Genomic DNA, 7,906 nt, shown 5'->3' with positions numbered 1-7,906 from the left:
GTCATCGACAGATGTCACCAGCTGACATGGACCTGAGTTACAGAGCTGCACGTAGCTGTACTAGTAGGCGGCAGAGGTCAGTGCTAGCAGTCGTAGTCAAAACAATGTTGTAAAGTTATGTTTGATTAATATTTGATGTATTTGCATAATTATAATTGTTTTGTATGTGTAGTAATTAGCAGTGTGAGTGTTGTATGGGTGCAGAAGAACAGAAGTAAGTGAAAATTGTTTTGTTTATTCACAAAGTACCAGTTAAACTATACAGGGGATTTACTATAATTAAATGTGCAGTCAGTTTATGGTACTAATAAATCGTGAGTAGAACACAAATTAATCGGTAATTTCAGAAGGAGTAATTTTATATTTGATACTTTTCTAAATTTATTTATTTAGCAATTGTCATAGAAAGAAATGTTTTACTATGATTGGTCATTGAAGTAAAGCACGGGTTAGCGCGGGATAATACTGCAACCTGATTTGCTGTTTGTGATATCAGCCAATCAGAAAAATGCAGGCTAGCGCCAATCTATGCTCGGAACAAAGCCTTTGGTATGATCTAGGGGGGTCGGGGCTGAGGGTTCGAGGTAGTAACATCTCATTGAAAGCGACGAAAGTACTGTAAAATCGCGGAAAAATGATAATAACGAGTTCGCGAAGTAGTAGAAAGTGTATTTAAGTGAACGGTATAGTAGAAGTCGTGTGGAATTTCGGACGGAATATCAAAATTATTGCTTTTTACTGTTAGTTAAAACCGCGTGACGTGTTGTGCGATCTAAGACTGGAACAGGTATTACGTGTAGAGCAGAGTGCACAACATTTGAGCGAGCATTTTCATAACTAAACGATCCGATGAACTCTATTAACTTCGGTAACGGGTGTAAATACCATAAACTGGCTACGTGTGTGATTGTGATGTACGTGTGAACTTTACATTGTGTTGCCACTTAGTATGGACTTGGCAGTATTAACTGTGATATTTATCGTAAAAATATGCCTGAAAATTTACATTGCCAAGTTAAAACTTTTATTTCAGTAGCTAGGCACATCCCGTTTACCGGACAATTCTATGTATGTTGCGACCTGCAATAGACAGTAGTGGTCTAGTATTTTCTACTACAGGTTTTAGATAGACAAATGAACATTGCTGGACACTGGCAGGGCGGTAAAAAGTAACGTGTCGCGCCGCAATCAGTGTAAACTCCAAGTTGACAAAGAGATCACGGATGCACCAATGAGACTAAGCAGCAGCCGAAGAATGATACAAAATTTGCTTGCAACGTCATGTCGAGTAAAATAAAGCGGTGTCGTATGACATGAATGGCTGAGAGTCCCAAAAGGGCAAGTATAGCCGCCTAAATAGAAGGGTTTTTGCTGTTCTCTGCGTCCGCAGGCACTTTGCTTCGTGTAGTATATGAGCTGTGTGTGAAGTGTATATGTAAGTGTAGGTGACTGTAATGGTGTGAGTATGGTGTAGTGCCGTGTTCGTGTTGGTGATGATGAAAGAGGGAGGGGAGGGGGAGGAACCATTGCCGGCACATAGCCTACTCCTCGCGAATAGCACCAAGGCTCACGTCGAGCTCAGCAGCCCCATCTGAGGGACGGATCTTCACCAACAGCGTCGCATTGCCTTACTTCATGATACATTGTGGAAAGATTTGGATTTTAATCCAGGAAATGTGTACAAAGACTGATGATCAGGAACTTTACGCCACTCACCCATCCATCTACTGGCCAGGCCTGACAATGCTCATCTTCGGCGATCTAACGGGAACCGGTATATCCACCTCGGCACGGTCGTTGATGTCATATAGAATCAGAGCAAAATAATAGGAAGAACCGAAGAGCGATCTTGAGCAGTGGTAAGACACTGGACTCGCATTAGGGAGAACATTAGTCCAAACCCCAGCCAGTCATCTGGTTTTAAGTTCTCCGTACTTTATATGAAATACTAAGAGAAAATGCCGGGATTGAGCTTTCGAAAAGAATACGAACGTTCTCCCTTCTAATCCTTTCCCTGTATGAACGTGTGTCCATCTCTGATGTATTCATTGAGAACGCAACGCTAAAAGCTAATCTCTCTTTTCTTGGATATGCAGACTTCGATTCAAATACAGTGATCCTTTTAACATTCTACAAACCGAACTTATTGTAATGTTCTTATCTTTATACAGCGTAACATACTATCAAGAAACTGCACAATGATGTACATGATTTTTTACAACTACCGTAAAGAACACTGAGAAACAGTTCAGCATAAGCTAGAACTCAAAAATAAATTGAAAGAGAACGCGTTTACCACGTGTTAAAAGGGAAAGTTATCAATCACATGTGAACAAGCATCAAGATTTCCCCACAAAACTGAATAGTGACTTCTGCATAGGAAACGTGGGTTACTTTCACAGAACAGGCTATAATCCAGGTTAGTGACGTACTTACAGCGGGGTCCCTGAGTAGCAGTTGCAATCGGCTTGGCGTGGCTGCTTCGCGAATCTAACTAATCCAATTACTTACCGAAATACTGTTTACGTTTCTACGGAAACGCCTCGGTGTTGTCGCAGCCCTACGAATGACTATTGTTTCCGCTTTCAGCCGTTTGCGTTCCTCGGTTGGAAGCTGACAACACCACTGCCAGCTGTCAGGGAACGTTTCTCGCCGAGAATACTATGGTAACTGGGGCTTGAGGTATACTTCGATTTTGCCCGCCTCCTTCATACTCCACACCCCCTCTTCCCCGCCCTACCCTTGACGACCTCATCCCCGAGTTTTTGTTGGAGTTTAATCCTCGTCACTACTTAGCCCATTTACTTGTTTATTGAAATCCTCACGACTGTACAGTGAAGCAAATGGTACACATATGTTTTTTTCGTATTTACAGTCCAAACCATGATACTAAACTGAATCCAAAGCCATACTGATTGAAACAACAAAAGGGAGATCACTATTAGTTTTTCATTGTCTATCAAAGCAAAGTTGTAAAAAACAAATGAAACATAGACTCTAAGAGAAGAAAATTGACACAGCTCGAATAGGATGGATATCGGTAGATGAGAGGTACATATACCGACAAACAAACGATTACAGTTTCAGAAAAACTGGACGATTTATTCAAGAGAAATGCGTTGCTCCACCTCTGTCCCTTATGCAAGCAGTTTTTCGGCTTGACATTGTTTGGCAGGGTTGTTGGGTGGCCTCCTGAGGAATACCGTGTCAAATTCTGTCCAACTGGCGCGTTAAGTCGTCAGCTGACTGGAGAACCTGCCCACAATGCTCCAAGCTTTCTCAATTGGGGACAGATCCGGCGATCTTGCTGGCCAAGGTATGGTTTAGCAAGCTCGAAGACAAGCAGTAGAAACTCTCGCCGTCTGCAGGCGGCTACTATCTTACTGAAACGTAAGCCTAAAATGGCTTGCCATGAAGGCTAATAAAACAGGGCTAGAATATCTTGGCTGTAAGGGTGAAGCAGATTCCTACGACGTCTTCGGTCTAGAATCTCACTGACTGCGGTAAAACTGTCTTCATTGATGAGACCCGCTTCGGACAGAGCACCGATGAGCAGTGAAGACGCATCGGACAGCAGGTAGTGGGATACGTACCTGACGTTCGGCAGCCATACGGCCCGACAACGAGGAGTGATGGTTTGGGGTGCCGTTTCATTTCATAGCAGGACCTCTCTGATGGTGGGTAGTTCTTCTTTTTTTTGTCTTAAGAGTATGACCCCTTTACAGTTTTGATAAGGTGGCTCACTTGACAAAACGAGAGTGGCACCGTCTAGCAGCCGAAAACAAGAAACAACCGTCTTCATACTCAGCAGAGGTAGATCTTATGCAACTGTTGCTGAACACTGTCCAATCCGAACTTCTTGTCCAACTTTGCTCTCACTCTTACTCTTTTATTTTGCACTTTCTCATTTTTCCCCGACTGATACAAAATGCAGTCGGTGCCCCAGGACACGCACCTCGGCTACCACACCCTAGTTACGCCACTGATGCAAAGCTAACGAAAACCCGTGCATTAAGCCCATAATTTCTCACCCACGTTTGTACTTCTGTTGTGGGGAGGACGTAACCCCTTGTTGAGGTTTACAAAGTAATGCTACAACTGTATCTGAACTGCGTGTTGCAGTGTGGAATCCTCGGACGCCTTGAGTTAGGCAGGAAAAATGCGACAACCTAGTCAGCGTTGAATGTGACAGTATACAATATTTCACTTCGATGCTTTGGTGACAATTTAATTAGTGTATATTCACCTCGAGAACTGTTCTAACACATATTTTGGACAATGTTGTATACCAAATGGTTTTTGATGAAGTCTTACAAAGTTGTGTAAATCTTACGAGATCCACTTTAGAAACTATCTTTTCATTTCGTAATTATTAGTTGTTAGTGCAAATTCCAAAGAGAATTATCGTACATAAAGGACCAGCTTAATGTAAAAACAACATGCCAGTTCTGTTGCACAGAATCTGCCACTTCTGTTATATACATATCAGTAGTGATAGATATGAGGAAGTAGAAAGCCCTGGATATTTGATCGACAGTTAAAACCTAGGTGACCTACGTGAGAGACAGTTAACCTTACCACCAGTCTTTATTTATTACGAAACGTTCTGTCTCTCCAATTAGTCCACAATTCACGTCAACAAAAACGTTTACTTTTTGAAATACAGGAAGCTATTTTTATGACTTTTAAGGAATATTGCCGTAGTGAAAACAAGTATTTATTTATTTATTCAAACAATGGAAAATCCAGGATGGAATGTAACGAGTGTGGTTTCAGTTGCCTGAGACTGCAGTCGAGTGTGTGAATTGCGTTTCCACGAGTGTGTGTGTGTGTGTGTGTGTGTGTGTGCGTGTGCGTGCGTATGTGTGTCTATTGTTGACGGAGACCAATGGCTGAAGGCTTTAATTGTAAAGTCCTTTTGTTGTGCCTATCTGCGACTCAGCATCTCCGCTATTTATTTATTCGTTATTTAAGTAAATAACATAAAAAATCTGTATTAAGAAAATCAATAGCATTAAGTATTGTAAGTATCTTTTGTTTTACGTATATTCAACTCAATACGAATTTGCTATCGCGTTGGCTCCTTGTACTCAATGTTGACGTAGATCAGATGCATTATCTCTATCGTGTAGGCATACAAATGTTTTAGTGTTGCAGTATTAGGTTTACACTAGTAGGGACTGTATGTTAAAGTATGGATGAGGAAGAAAATTCGTACCAACAATGTTGCGAATACGAACTTTGTGGACTGCCGAGCTTAAGATTCTCAAACGTAAGCTAGATGAGGGTTTAACGTCTCGCCGACTGCAAGGTCATTAGAGGCGCACCACAAACTCGCATTTGGGAAGGACGGGGAAGGAAATTGACTGTGCCTGTGACGGTACAAAAGATTTCGAATGCCGTCACGGATTCTTTATCGTTTCACCGTATTGATTTTAGAGGCTGGAGAAATGTTAAAACCATGAAGACTGTTGTAAATTTATTAGTGTTATGCAACTAATGTCACTGTATGTCAGTATGTTGTAGAAAAGCAAGCAAATGTCCACGCTTGAAAATATGAGCAAGTTGCGGGAAAGACTCTCCATGCGCCGGCAGAAGAAGCCAACGGCTGACCGTGCCAGAGATCCCATCTCTTCTAGCGGGCCACTGCGCGACACAGCGAAGGCCGCAGAAGAATAAATATTTAATTCTTAAAATCAATGGGACCGTAATATTATTGTCAAAAAACTGGTTAATAGGGGTTAGATAGTCCTGCTGGAGACGGTGCAGACGAATGCAACCGTTTAGATACCGCTTTTAACTGTCGCCTGAGAAAGACAGATGATTGGGTATCTAGCTGAGATCGCGAACAGTTAATTTGTTGGGAATATCGTCGATGAGCTGGTTTGATTTGAGACAGCAATTTAGACCGTGGGAATTTTGATCACTTGGTCTGTGTGAGCGGTCACTGATTACTAATTTTGCAGTGTGTCTCCCTATAATAGATTTCGTACCGTAAGAGATCATCAGGGTATGCTGAGGGCAGTCAGTTTTTGATTTTTTCGTCGTCAGTTTTTGAAAAGTTTAGCTACGACACTGTGTATGGTAGATGTGACAGTCATCGCTGTGAAGGCGTGAATATCAATTGTTAATGGTCGCGGAAGCAAGAAGTAACAGGCTATCGTACTGAGAAAAAGTTGACGTACGAGTTTTAGAAGCAGTGTTCTATGTTTCGAAAAGTTAGGTGGTTAGAGGAGTTGAAGTGAGTCACAGAACTTGACTATTGGTTACGACTCGTGGTTATCCTGGAGCGCACAAGACATAGATGGTCGTTGTTGCTGTATTTAGTGGCTTTTGACGTACGCACGCTCTCAGGTAATTGAGTGTCTGCGATAATTTTGTGGTTGGTGTAGAACGCACACTCTAAGGTAATTGAGTGTTTTGCGCTTGTTACCTTCGAGGTTTTAAGACGCACTACTCGGTTAGTGGCGTAACATATACAGTGTATGTACCGTTGACCAAGAGGCTCAATCGGTGATTTATAATAGCCAGGAATCACAATTTTACAGTGTATGCGTTGAGAGAATTCAACTATTGTTGCCCGTGGATGTGTGGCTTCAAACAGTGTGGATAGTTTAGTATCCTAGCAGAACCAATAAATACAAAAGCCTATAATATTCCATTGCTTGTTAGGGTGACGAGTGACATTTAAAATAGGGACTGTTAGTGATAACGCGTGAGGTAACTTAAGAAGAGGCTGAGTTTTGCCTAATAATTTAATTCAATTCAAGACACAAGTGGTAGTGGCACATAGGTCTTTCCTATTTCCGTTTCTTGTGAGGTTAGTTTTGAGTCACTCGTTCACTATAAAATTTCATACTTGTATTGAATTTACTGAACTAAAAGTAAATAAAGAAAGAAGCAAAAATAAAATATGCGTTACGAACATTCACTTAGTGGAAAGGTTAGAATACCTACTAAAATTATTTACGCAAGCAGTTCTGAACGGAGAAGATATCATTTTGATTTACGGGATATTCAAAAGCGACAATCGCAAAGATGAATCACTTTTCAGTAGATACGAGGTGCATTCAAGTTCTAAGGCCTCGGATTTTTTTTCTAATTAACTACTCACCCGAAATCGATGAAACTGGCGTTGCTTCTCGACGTAATCGCCCTGCAGACGTACACATTTTTCACAACGCTGACGCCATGATTCCATGGCAGCGGCGAAGGCTTCTTTAGGAGCCTGTTTTGACCACTGGAAAATCGCTGAGGCAATAGCAGCACGGCTGGTGAATGTGCGGCCACGGAGAGTGTCTTTCATTGTTGGAAAAAGCCAAAAGTCACTAGGAGCTAGGTCAGGTGAGTAGGGAGCATGAGGAATCAATTCAAAGTTGTTGAACGCGGCCTCATTTTAAAACAATGCGCATGTTTCTATCTCTTTCCAGTCCGGAGAAAAAAAATCGGAGGCCTTAGAATTTGAATGCACCTCGTATAATGAAACAAGGAAAATTATTTGCTGTAGTTATATTGAAGTTCAGAAAAAATTAGTTAAGATTGGAAATGGTTTTAAAAATAAATTCGGTTGAGCGATATAAGGAAAATAATAATTTCCCTAAGTCGTGTGACTATGGCCTCCCGTCGGGTAGGCCGTTCGTCGGCTGCAAGTCTTTCGATTTGACGCCACTTTGGCGACTTGCACGTCGATGGGGATATAATGATGATGATTAGGACAACACAACACCCAGTCCCGGAGCGGAGAAAGTCTCCGACCCAGCCGGGAATCGAACCCGGGCACTTAGGATTGACACTCTGTCGCGCTGACCACTCAGCTACCGGGCGCGGACGTTTCCCTGAGTAAAAGGTTATTTAAAAGATTTAAAGAAATAAAGATAATAAGCGTAAAAACATAAAACAGATCGTA

This window comes from Schistocerca cancellata, chromosome 1, assembly GCF_023864275.1.
Source record: "Schistocerca cancellata isolate TAMUIC-IGC-003103 chromosome 1, iqSchCanc2.1, whole genome shotgun sequence".
In the NCBI taxonomy this organism is placed as follows: domain Eukaryota; kingdom Metazoa; phylum Arthropoda; class Insecta; order Orthoptera; family Acrididae; genus Schistocerca; species Schistocerca cancellata.
Note: the sequence above shows the minus strand (reverse complement) of the source record.